At 38.9% G+C, this 13590-nt stretch overlaps 1 protein-coding gene across 3 annotated transcripts in view; it reads right to left on the bottom strand.

Moving 5' to 3' along the window:
• The window catches only part of TBL1XR1 (TBL1X/Y related 1), a 103574-nt gene that overhangs the window by 25300 nt on the left and 64684 nt on the right, over positions 1-13590 (bottom strand). Inside the window, exon 3 of one of the 3 annotated variants that reach the window (XM_030280824.4) lies at positions 8237-8304. The exons of the other annotated variants lie outside the window; for them this stretch is intronic. The gene's annotated coding sequence lies outside the window, so the exon portion shown is untranslated. The remainder of the gene's footprint in view (positions 1-8236; positions 8305-13590) is intronic. 3 annotated transcript variants of the gene reach the window in all.

The raw sequence follows: 13590 nt of genomic DNA, 5'->3' as shown, positions 1-13590 counted from the left end.
TGGGAGCACACCCATAAAACCTTGCTTGGATCAAACTGTGTAAAAAATTCTGAGAAAATAACAGATTGAGAAGAGCCCTTGAGTCAGTCAAAATGAGCCCCATCAAGGGCTTCTGCTGAGACTAAAGAGGGGAGGGGTAAGGTCCAAAAGTGCTTTTCTATTTGTGAACACCACCACAAAAAATAAACAACTCCTGTGGTTCAATGTTTTTGATCAAGAACCTGTAGAAATTAACAGCTAAACAGGGTTAAAAATCTTCATACCGTGCTAAGTTTCTGCTCTCACTTGATTTATTCATTTTCACTGCTAGAAAACCCACTCTATAACATGGTCTGTAAGTCTGATCAGGAACGTTCCATTTTTCCAATATGTTCTTCCTGATGTTCCCACAATAGATCATTCAGGGCTCTAAGGGACTGTGTCAATTGAATTGAATGATGTGGTTGCCTGCTGGTACATAAATGCAAAAGCAAAGCTGAGGGGGTTTATTTTCAAAACAGGAGACATTGATCCTGTGACAATGTTCCATTACCCCGACTTTATTTCTATTAGAGACAGTGATTACATCTACATCAATTGCTTGAGCTGATGGATACTGGTGCACTAACAGTGACACGGTTTTTCACTAGGCTGCTGCTGGATGCTGATGGCTTACAAAACAAGACTCATTCTCCAGCTAATGCCACTTATTTCTCCATGGAAAACTGCTGCTGTTTGGGCAGACTTTTGTAATTAGTCAGTTCTCAGCTGTCTGTGATTTTTTGGGGGAGTTTTGTGTGTTCTGTAAATCTTATTGTAGAATGGTGATTAATGATTGTATAGCCTGGCATGGATTCTATTTGTTATGATTAAAATATTTACATTGCTACCTGCTGGTAATAAAACAGCAGATGTAGTTCCCAGAAGCAGCTGTGGGAAGGTATTTCTGCACTCCTACAACAGCAGCCCTATCTTGGTCTGGGGCTTTTTCATATGGCTCCTCTTCCCTTTTCATGCAGCGTCACCCTTTTGCAGCTTCTGCCCACTGCCCTTGCTATCCTTCCCAAGCTGGTGATCCATCTTCCAGCTTTCATCTCTTCATCTGACATCTGATCTCAAGCCTGTGGCCACACATTTGCCCTGGTTTTCACCTCCTCACCATGCACTGCCCAGACATTCTCTGCACTCCTAAACCCACCTTTCCATCTGCTCTCCAGAGCATTCATCTGTACCTCCTTCAGTCACTCCTTTTTCTATGTCCTTCTTTCATTACTCTTCCATTACAACACAAGTTGCTAACGTTTTGCACAAATAAATTCTGCTGGTTGAAAAAAAAAAAAAATTCCAATTCATCATCAACAGCAGTGTTTTCTAGTCCAAGTAAACCCTGTTCATTTTATTTGTCCTTGTTTGTTTAGCCTGGTGCCCTGAGTCATGTCCTGAACAGCCTGCAGGAGAAAGGCCTTTGTCTGATGCACGTCAGTGAATTTACCAGCATGGGTTCCCTCACTCTTGATAAGGAAGTTTTTTTTTAATGTTGCCATAACAACAAGAATTGGAGGTGAATCAGAGTGACACCTGCACAGAGTAACCAAGCACGGCTCTGAGTTCCCAGCACCTGGACAGGTGCAGAAATGGGACCAGAGCAGGTCTGCAGAGCCACCAGCACCTCCTCTCTGCCCCAGGCTGGTGCCCACAGCTCAGCACAACATCTCAGCTGGGACCTCCCTGCTCAAGTCCATTTCAGACTGCACATCTAGAATTTCTGCAAAACCAACAGCAAAATAAAACTACTCCGAACTGTGCTCTGTGGTGTGACTGGGGATTGCAAGGCTGAGCCTGCAGGGGTCCAAGCAGCCCATGCCCAGCAGTTCTGAGAGCAGTGAATTCTGCTGGAGTCCAAGTTTGGAAACACTCATTGGTGGCCACTTTTTCCTAATGGTTCTGGAATAGGCTTTTTTTTCAAAACACTGTATTTTTGGTGTTTATGAAGGTTGATATAATTACTTGGGTAACTACATTAAATTTCTGCAGCTTTTTGGGACTGGTTCCTCTTCCCTAGTGAACAAAAAAATTAAAACTGAAAGCCAAACATGCATCAGTCTGGGCACAAACAGCTCCATGAAAACGACCTTTCCCAACAAAGGATCCACTCCCTCATTTACTCTGCCCCTCAGGATGAACCTGAACACTCTCATCTCACCTTTTAAGCACCTACAAAGTTATTTGGGCAGGTATTATTTTCAGTGTAAAAAGTTGACAGAACTACTCCATAAATAATACTGACCACATAAATGGAGAAGAAGCATTTCCTGGAGTGGAAGGATGCTGTTTGTGTGTGTGTGTGTGAGCATCTTTCCTGCCCCCTACATTATTTTAGAAAACATCAGGGATTATCAGGCACAGTACAGATTCAGCAGTGTTGAGGATATAAACATATGAAAAAGACAGAGGCAGTAACGAGGTGCTCAGTGCACAGAACAGGTCTTGAAGAGGCTTTGATCCATTCTAAACACAAATAAACCCAGCTTATTTCCCCATAGTTAAGCCTAGGCTTTTATGCCTTTCCCATGAGAAAAGACGTTTTAGAATTATGTACTCTGGCAGAATCTAATTTGGGAATAAATAATTTTTCTGAAATTCCTTTGTGATGCATAAAAGCTGCCAATTCTTTTCCTGAGGCAGATGTCTTGTTGAACAGTAACAGCTCTGAGTCCCGGGTTTCTGAAAAATTAAGGATGAAACACAAAACTCCTGTGAGGGAATACCATAATGGGGTGAAAAAGGAAAAAAATCCAATATTACAACCCCACAGGACATAGAGAAGATCCTTTAGTTACAATTTATTGAAATTTCAAGTCAAGAAAATATGAACTGTTAACAAGGAAAGATAATTTCCAGCTTTAGTGGCCATTAATCACAGAATCGGCTCAAGAGCAACTACATCAGAACCTGCTATTACTGAAGAGGAGGCCAGATTTCTTTGCCTATTTTTAAAATTGGGATGAAGAAAAAGAAGAGGGTGCCCTTTGGACAGGGAAAACAATTAATTAGTTATACTAACAATGCTGGGGTTTGTTGTGGATTTTTTAAAGACAAAAACCTTGAATACCTCTGACTTCTTAAGACAGGGTCAGTATTACTCATGAATTGTGGATTAATGGCAAACAGATTGCTACTTGTGAACATTAATAGCAGAAATACACTGCACTTTAAACATTTTTTTTTCCATTTACCCAGATATGAAACGTGCTAAAATCTAATGCAGTTGGTCAGCAGAATTTGGTATCGAAAATATAGGCTAACATTCATCATATTTAGTATTCAAACTTTTCCACAGCCATGAAGCATATCCTAAAGCCTGGAATATATTAAATGTAAAATGACAAGTTCTTCTAGCCCCAATATGTTCACCTCAAGAGATTTAAAGACGTGTAACTCGCAACTGACTGCAGCATTATGCATGAATGGAGTTCTAAAGAAAGCTTAAGAAAGTTTACCCTCAGATTAAAAACTCAACTCTTTGCTTTGCCCAAGCAGTTTCACATCCACCTCTGTTCTAAAGCAGCCTGAAATGAGCCTGCAGGAAATCTGCAGGTAAACAACCATTATGAGTGCAGGATCTTGAAAAAAGTGGGAACCCCACCCACCCACCCCCCAGTTTTTGCCAAACCAAAAGTCCCAGATAACGTGTTTCTGCAACTGGTCACATGAATACAAAACCAGAATACGTGTGAACCTCCAAGAGCCATGTCTACTCCCACACTCCTGCACTATCCCTGCCCTACTGGCTGCTAATCTGCAAAAAAAAAGCCTCTTTTCCACATACCACTACACCAATGCCACCCACAACACCATCTTATTCTTAAATAAAACCAAAAGCAGCACCAGTACGAAAAAGTGCAAACCACAGCTCTGAGTCTTTTAAGAAGCCATCTTAGAACTACAGCACATTTTTGTTCAGGAATAATCCAACTGCAGTGTCTGAGGACAAATTACAGAAATCAGTTACCAGTGTAAACAACATCAGGTGCAAAAGGGCCGCACAAAACCATCTTCACCTGGGGGCTTTTTTTCAATAATTAAAGACCAATTAGCAGGCAAAAAATATTAAATCAGATGTTCCTCATTAAAAAAAAAAATGCACTAATTAAAACAAATTTAATACTTACAAATTTATTCCAGAAAAAAGGCCTATGAAGTGGATCAGAAAACCAACTACATTCACTTTGGCACCTCACAATTTAATTTCAAGTGAACTTTGAAGTTAGGCAGCTAAATTTTCCAGAAGCACCTAGATCACTTAGATGCCATATCAGAATTATTTCTAATGAAGAACAGGATGTGGAGTTCTTGCCTTTTTGTGGCTACTTCCTACATCTCTCAAAAACCATGAAAGAAATTAAAAAATGTCTGACAAACATTATTTTTTGTATTCAAAGAGGCAGAGCTCTTCTTATTTGATAAACTTAAATCAAATATTAGGGAAGGAATACCCATTATCTAGCCCTGCCAGATTCACTGGGCATGGCCACTCAGGAACACGAGAGACTGCAGCTGCAGACAGCCCTGATTCACTGTCCTAGGCAGTGACACAGCATCGTCACTGTACTCATCCTATTTTCCATCTCAACCCAGAATATCAGCAATCTGAGACCACTGTAAAAATTCCCATCTCTTTTTCCATTGCTCTGTATGTCGAGCTGCAATACTGGTGTTGTCTATCATGAAGTGATAGAGGAATAAAGCAACAGCAACCTCAGCAACATCTCAGCAGTTTCTGCTACAGGAAACACCCTCAATGCAGACATTCCATCTCTGCATCCCTATGTCCTACCCTGTACTACACCTCAAATCTGACTGGAGGTTTTCATGAGCAAAAGCTGCACTATCTAGGTATTAGTGCTGTGTATTTTGGCAGAGACATCTCCATCTGTATTAGCTATACCCAAAGTTCAATGAGAAGTTGTATTGATTTTTCCCTTCAAGCATATATATATTTGATGAAAAACTCACTCATGCCTCCAAAAGTTGCCTAGAAATTAAGCTGATCCCCCTTCTGCCATCAGCATCCTTTTTTTCCCCTCAAAATGCAGCTCTACCAGGGGTCTTTTGACAGAATATAAAGAATAGCATGTATGCTGAAGTGATATGCCTATAATACATGGAAGAGGCACATGACACTGTCAGTGCCATCAGCCTCCTTAACCAGATTTTCCATACCCTGCAATATACTTTTTTTTTTTTTTTTAACTGGGAACAGTTCCAATATCTGAATCATCAAGACAAGTCTTTTCTTTCACAGAAAGCCCTGAAAAATAAAAACAAGCTTCTCTCCTTGCCTGCAGAAATTGGAATATTTTGCCTAACTCAAATTATCCCACACTAAGGACAACTTTGAATAAATGCCAAGTTCTGATACTTCATCAGTGCTTAAGTGTAAAGGCATATTTATATTACTGTAAAGGAAAAATTCCCAGAGGTTGGATGAGTGTGCCTGCCATAACACAGCCCCAGACGGCTCCTACACATTGCAAAGTCACCTGCATCTCTAGAAGTAATTGCATTGCTGATCTGAGAAGATTAAAGCAACATACCAAATGTTCCTCTTGCTAATTTGGCACTCTACAGAAGGTCTAACTGGTAAAAGGAGCCTGAACACACCTGTACACGAATATATTATGACATTCAAAAATACATTTAAAAGTAGTTTAAAAGAACACTATTTTGCTTTTCTGTATAGCACATGGGATATAAAAAAGCAGCCTGTGGTATATAAAGTTTTTGTTTTGTGAAGGCATCATCCTCCCAAGCTGCATGCAAAATCTTGCCTGAGTGCCTAACCCATACATAAAAACCTTAAAATTTAAAGCTGTTGGCTTTGTACAGTAGAAGCAGGAGACTCTACTGAATAAACTCTTATCAAATGGGCTGAGAGTCACAAGGGATCCAATTAAGATAAAGAGTTCAAACCCAGGACATTTCCTCTTCTTTCTGACTGCTCAGGCCAACATCAGACATCTGTTCTCACTAATTTTTTAATTAATCCCCTTTGAAGCAAACTATTCAAAACCTGACAATACCTCATCTGTCCGATAAGGACCCCCTCCAGCAGAAGGTGCTATTTTGAATTAAAATGCTCCTCCACTGATGCAATTGGAAACACAACCACAGCTTTGTGGAGAAAAACCAGTTTTGCTGAGTCAAGCTAAAACATTAGCAGAGATGGAAATACACCCTGTCTTGTAACTGCAGGCCACTATTACACAGGCAGCTGCACTGAAATGGTCTGCAGCTTGTCCCACAAGTGACCTCTGCCCTGCTTTTTGCAGAATTAACCAATCCCAGTCACTACTTCTGCTAGTTCAGTGTCAAACAAAACAGACAGGATGGCTTTTCACAAAAAGAAACTCGCTGTCTTTGGTTATCTTTACCTTACCTCAAGCAGATTCTATGCACGTAAAATTCTGCTCACCCAATTCCAGTAATGGGAGCATTATTTGAAAATAAAGAGATGATAGAGATTAAGAAATACATGACTTCTCCAGATGACATTATACTTTAATAAGTACTGCACAAATTGCTCACAACATTTTGAAAAATTTTCAGTATTTCTCAGACTCTAAAGAGCTCCCATCATCTTTCTTTTCTTACAATATTTATAAAGCTATGATGTTTTTACTCTGCAGAATTGCCATTTAACATTCTTGAGTGATGCTCCTCAAACCTTCTCAAAGCCATTTCTCTCCTGTAAATCTGAAAGCCCATTTTCTGCCACTCCAAGACTTAGAAACTCTAAAGGAAGCCTACATGCATGAGTGGTGCATGCTCGAGGCATTATGGATTTACAGGACTGGAAATCACACAGTGTGAGTAGTGCCATGCCCAATTATTTTAGATAAACCAACCTAATGCCATGGCAGAAGGGAAAAATGGCTTTATTCACTCACAACTTCCAACATCGTTTGTTTTCTCCACTTATCAGTCCAGAGACTTCTCAAGCAAGGACACCACTCTCTCTCCTCAGTATCTTCAACACACAAAGACCTTATTTGTTTCCTAGCTTGACCAGAAAACCCCATTGAGAAGTTCTTGTGAACCCCACCTTGCTTTTAGAAAGTACACATGGATACAGATCAATCCAGAAGAATATTTAAACATATTCCAGCCCCACTGCCTCCAACTGCTTAAGTGATGTGTTGGAGCAGAGCCAGTGCAACACTACCCTGCAAGGCCACAAAGAACATCAGCAACATCCTGATCTACCTTGTGGGGGTCTACTTGCAAGGTGAGGTTTGTTAAAATAAATTCCCTGTGTCTTTGAGTGCCCTCTAATGACCTAGGACAGCACACAAAGAGTTTGCCAAAAATTTTAAGGGATTGCAAATTTTAAAAATAAATAAATAAATAAAAGGAGGGGAGTGCAGGGGAAAGAAAAGACATCTGCTACACCCACAAGACATTTGTTAAATTATGTTATATATTAAAAATTCTACAGATACAAATGTGATCTCAGTTATCTCCTGCTGAAAGAACAAATGCTCAATTGTGCTCTTGCAAAATACTTTAGCATTGCTGCTGATGGCCTGGTGCACAAGGAATTTTCCCTCAGAATAAATATAGGTAATCTCATCTCCCTTGTAACTCCAGCCATGGAGAAGAGATAAGAAAATATATTTAAGGGAAGTTTCCAAAATCAAAGGAAATGATACAGGGATAGCAGTTACATACATTTAAAGAAAACAACTGCAAAATCATGACTGCATATCACATTTTAGAAGACACTAACAACAACACACAGTCTGGATATCTGCCCTCTGAACCACACACTTGTATTTTCCTTTAGGAAGACAAGACTTTAGGACTTGAAAAAAACAGACTATAATCAAAATACAGTAATTTTACACCCCCTTTAAAAAACTGTTAAACACCGAGGCAATAGTGACTCCACACTTCAAGGAGACAATACAGTTTTTACAATGAGCTTTGACAAAAGGTCTGTTTATTAATATTTCCATACTGTGAACTGATGTGTTATAACTCTCAACAAAATGAATATGGATTTACACATGAGACACTAACAGCTCCAAAAGGAGCTGTTAAAGACCATTCAATAAAAGAACACTTAATGTAAGGATTCAGTGAACTGCAGAAACTGATACCTAACAAATACTGTAAATGCACGCAATACTAAATTGTACCAAACTACAGTCCACTTTTATGACAAATAAATAGATAAATCATTGAGTGTCCTTACCAGAACTACTCTCTGAAACCCCACAAAATTGTGATGTGGCAGCAGTACAGCCCTTGGTATTACACCACCTGTAACACAAACCATATTATGATAGTTTCTATCATTATTTATTTTAAAGGATGAAAAAAGGATAAAAAGCTATTTTTCTACCAGTGTTTTTACTGAAAGAATTAAAACAACATTCAGTTTCCTACTGATAACAATATATGTTTAGTTAAGAAAATAAACAAAAATTAGAGACCTTGATTATTTACATGGAATTTATTCAAAAAACAAATTACAGTTTCAACTCTATCCTCTCTCACTCTTTTAGTTGAAAGCAAATCCCCACCACAGAACAGCACATTAGCTTCAAAGAAATTTCTGTTCTTTTTGTCTGTCCACATTGACAAAGGGGAATTTTATCAGACTCCAGAAAAAGTTTACAAAGGGGTAAGTGTTGATGCAATAGATATTGCAGTGTTAGCCAATACAAATAAAATTATTCAATAGGAAGATAAAAAACTGGGAAACACAAGGCCATGATCAAACCATCCAGCGTTTTCAAAAGTGACCATTCAGGAGCTGAATTTCACACCAACAAATTATAAAGAGCCAGTTATATGAACAATCCTTAAAATATCCTCATGAAGTTAATTTCTACAGGTGACTTCAAAATTAAAACATTATACACCTGTGATCAGAATAATTACTGATCCTGTATTTGCGCAATGGTGATTCCTACCAACAATATTCATTACAGATTAAATCATTAGAAAGTGATCTTATGTAAACGAAGGGATTAAGGAGAAGATTTGAAAGCAGAAGCACAGGAACACTGTCTGGGCACCACAAGAAAAGAATCCACATGTCTAAAAATGCTGTTTGAAGCAGGATGCGCTCAATAGTGAAACAGCTAGTTCTGCCCTCTGGAAGAGGAGCTGGAAAAGAACAAATAAGCTTCTAAGTACTAAACTCCAGCTACAAAGGCTCACAAAACACATTACAAATAACACTAAAACTTCCAAAGCACCTCCTTAATACTAGGATTAAAACCGAGGAAGGCAACACATGCCTTAAACAGGACTTAGCATTTCAGATTTTCCATCATCCTGAAAGCAACCACTGATCTCTAAGAAACCCTCTGCTAATTTAGTCTGTTGCTAAGCCCAGTAAGACTTGAAAATGTTTTTTTTCCTCTTTTGACTGGGGAATCACAGGGTATTTTTGTCAGTAATCATTTTCCATGTGTAAATTCCCAAGAGAATCAAGTAAACTTCTCTTTCCCTCCTGAAAAGCCTCCAACAGCCAAATGGACAAAAATCTCCAAAACCATGAAACAACCATCCTGGAGTGGAAATGTGTCCTGGTACTCCCTGTAACAGTGACAGTAGTTCACAAGAACTAAGTGAAAAGGTCCTGACCCTCCATTAATGTAATTTTAATTCCCTGCTAGGCTATTATGTACTGCTTTGATCATTTCTACAAACCTAACTGTATATGCCAACTGCATCGCTAAAATTTAATTTGGAAAAAACAATCAGAAGCAAAGTTTAAAAAGCTTATGAAATTTTAACTCCAAGTGCAAAAGGTCATTAAAAGGGGATGTTGATCCTGCTGGTTGAACAAACAAGACAGAGCACTAAGTTTCAACTTTTATGCTTTGAACCTTGTACACTTTATGTTTACATTAAGGATTTTTCATTCCTTTGGAACAAACTCTGCTCAAGTAAATAAGTGGAATTACCCCCAAAATGATGCCAAACGAGAGAAAGAAGCTGGAGGCCCTACCGGAGAGCAGAGAACCACCACACCCTCAACAGGAGCTGCTTTAAGAGGAATTCCTTTCCTCTCCACAGAGCACACACAGAAACACAGAACACACTGAACACAGACATTCACCATTGCATGAACCTCCCTACAACTGCAGAAACCTGCTCACTTTCCTCAGCCAAGGCAGGAGAGGGCTAAGGAACAATTAAATGCATGGCCTAACTTACCAGGGCTTTTAGGAATGACTAAGCAACAAAAGTAATTTTTCAGATGGATCCTGATAGTCAGCTACTTCTGCAGGCACTTGCAGACCATCAGAGAATCCCCTAAATTATATTTTTTATGTGTTTCAAATTAATAAATAAGAGTAAAAATTATTGCATGTGCTACAGAGATACATTACTTAAAGACTATATATATCTATTATTTTTAATTTATGTTAGTGTCGTGAATAGAATTTGTGGCAAAAAAACCTTCACATACAGTGAAGGATGTAGGATAAAAACTTCACATTAAATTCTATTCCTACCAAGTGACATGATGAAATTAATCCCATCTCAGGGAGTTCACCTATAATCACAGGGCATAATTTCCCTTACTAGATCTGCTCTTCAGCTCTGGATTGCTTCATAGTTACTTACTTAGCATTTTATTTTGATTTCTTATGAGATGCATACCTATCTATGTGTATTTCAGAAATCTGAAGAGAATCAAACTGTAAATCTACAGTCTCATTACAGAAAAAAAATAGTTGAACGAGAGAGGAAGGAGTAAAGAAATTTTCCAGCCTCAGGGAGAGGACTAGAACAGAAAACACTGCAAAAATGTGCAAGGCTTGAGAGCCCAACATTTTATGTGATGCTAACAGGCAGGCTTAACAACTGTGTCTGTTACTAAAATGCTCACACTCCATAAGAATTTGTGCATCGTGAGCATGAAGTCTTCCCCTCTGCAGCTTAAAATATCAATGCATTTAAAAACCATCTGCAAAAATAGACATATACTTCCCCACTGCAAAATTAATTAGAGAGCAGGAATTTCATCTCACTACCACCAATACATATGATGATGCCACATGTAAACACATCACACTTGCCTTGGCACTGGAGAGCAACAGAAATGGTAAATTTAGTAAGATTCTGTGAAAATGTCACTTTCTTGAAGAAGCTGATTAATACCAGTGAAGGTGGAGGATGGGCACCCGAGAAGGCCATGCTGGATTAACCTGCCACTAGAGCGTGCTCCTTGATCAGCACGGAGCCCATTTACCCATTCCACTGGTGGGGGTTTTTCCACATCATTTTTTGATTTTTCTTCTCTTGTATTTCTTTTAAACAAAATCACTGCTGCTGTTAGATTGGGACTTAATTTTTAAATTAAACAAACAAAAAAGTATAATCAAAAGGTGTTGTTTTTGGTTTTTTTTTAACAAACAAGTAATTTTTTTTAATGACTGACTAGGGTTTTGCTTGTTTTCATTTTAAATCATATGTAGCTAGGGAAAACAAAACAAAAAAATAAACTATGATGTCATAAAAAATACTGATGTGCATTTTAAAAATTGCATGTGGCCCATCAGGGAGAGAGGAATTATCCACTTTTAGGAAGTATTGTTTACTGCTGCCTTCCCACTAGACCACCTGTTAATAATATTTGATGTTGTTTTCTTTCTGTGCGATGAGTATGACTATAAATGAGATATTTGATCTGCTCGCTACAACTTATTCCCTCTAATGCCTCCATTTCAGAGACCATCCAACCAACAAATGACACCAGCCTCAAGGCAATGTCCCAAGTGAATGTGCATCTTTGCTTCTCTTCCTTATCCACTGTCATTTCCATAATTCATCCTCTTAACGATTTACGAAGTGCAGAGGATATTTTCAGAGCACATCAATGGTGCTCAAGAAGTCTTATAGCTGACTGACTGCCAAGGGCACATGAAGGAAGCAAGAAGTATGTACAACTATTTTGGAAACAAGATGCTGAAATTCTCATTCTTTCTATTTGACAGATATTCCAATTCTTTGGCCTGACCATAATGCACGCTATTTGGCTTAAAGCATTTAAATTTTATAAGGATATGATTATTGGAAAAAATCAAATACAGGAATCATTTTTACAAAGCTGGAAGGCAGAAGTATTTAATTTTTAAAGACTGCCTCCAATAGTACTGCTTCATGACTGGTGTTGCAAATACTACAGCCAGTATTTTGCATACTCATTAAAAATCATGTCTGGAGCTTGCAGCTCTTTTTCAAAAAAAAAGAAAAGAACCACCCTCCAAAACGTAAGCCACTCAAAAGCACTTTAAAGCTGGTCATCATTCTCATTCCTGAAAATCCTCCATTTTACCATTTTAGAATTTGGTAAATAAATACTTTTTTTCTTCTCCTTTTCTCCCTTGCCACTCTACACAATCTCTAGCAGCCTTATTTAATGCCATCAACCAATATCACTGTCAGCACTCAGAGCAGAAGGCTGCTCTGTACTTCGTGCCTGCCTCTGAATTCATGACCAGAGATTCACCCTCACCACGCACAGAAAATGAGCAGCCTTCATCTTCCCATTTACCCCCATTAAGTCAGTGCCATCATGTTCTCCCAGGAGAGAAGTGCAGGAGCTGAAGCACCGCAAGCGACAGCAGCCAAGGACAGTCAGAAATAAGGTCTGCCCTTGCTGCTCTTGGACTGTGAAAAGGAAAGCTCCAAACTGCAGGGAGTGACCGTGTACTGCTGGAGTCTCCCTTCGTTTGAACAGATATCAAGTAGCTGGGATGGAGCACATACTCAAACTGGGCTTTAATTTGCTTGGAAATGCATATAAAAATAGTGGGACTTGGTCCTAAACTGGGCCAAAAGCAGGTTGTATCATAATTATATCATGTCTAATTGAAGTCCTTATCACTAAAAGAGACTTGCCAGCATAGATACAAATGTCACTTTGGCAGCCACAGTGGTTCTCAAACCAGCAGCTGGAACACAGCTCAGGACAGAAAAGTGTAAAAAAGCTTCTGATTGAATAGCCTGATTGCTAGAATGTAGTAGATTTTGCTTTGTTTTATAGCACTGTAATAACACCTTACTCCAGGGGATGACAGGTTCTTGGATTTCAGAGATCCAGTTCAGTTGGTACACGGAGTTACCACATCGATGGCTCCTGCACTCTGCCAGGAGACTTGAGCTCAAGCTTGTAGTGAAAGTAAGTAGGCAGCATTAATCCAGTCACCATTTATCCATAAATTACAATTAACCTCCCAAATCTTAGCTTTAAAGGGGCCAGCCAAAAGACTGTGACTGCATCTGCCAGCACAAACAGTAAAAAGAAGGTGCCTGACCTTCTTAAAGTCTTAAATGCAGCTCATGTAACCTGTTTCTTTATCTACTAACAGAGAAAATCATCTTGGGACAGATGGATTCACAAAGTCCACTGAACAACTCAAACCAGACCTATGCATACCCACGGTCCTGCTCTATGGAAAAGATTTTGACAGGGAAATAAGAGTCTATTTTTCTTCAATTTCACAAGTGTTGCAGCTGCGTATTGCTTTATAATTTAGTTTATTAAAGGCAACAACTGTCAAAACTATACAAACTAATTTG

This window comes from Taeniopygia guttata, chromosome 9 (genome assembly GCF_048771995.1).
Source record: "Taeniopygia guttata chromosome 9, bTaeGut7.mat, whole genome shotgun sequence".
In the NCBI taxonomy this organism is placed as follows: Eukaryota; Metazoa; Chordata; class Aves; order Passeriformes; family Estrildidae; genus Taeniopygia; species Taeniopygia guttata.
This window is presented reverse-complemented; position numbering and strand designations above follow the sequence as displayed.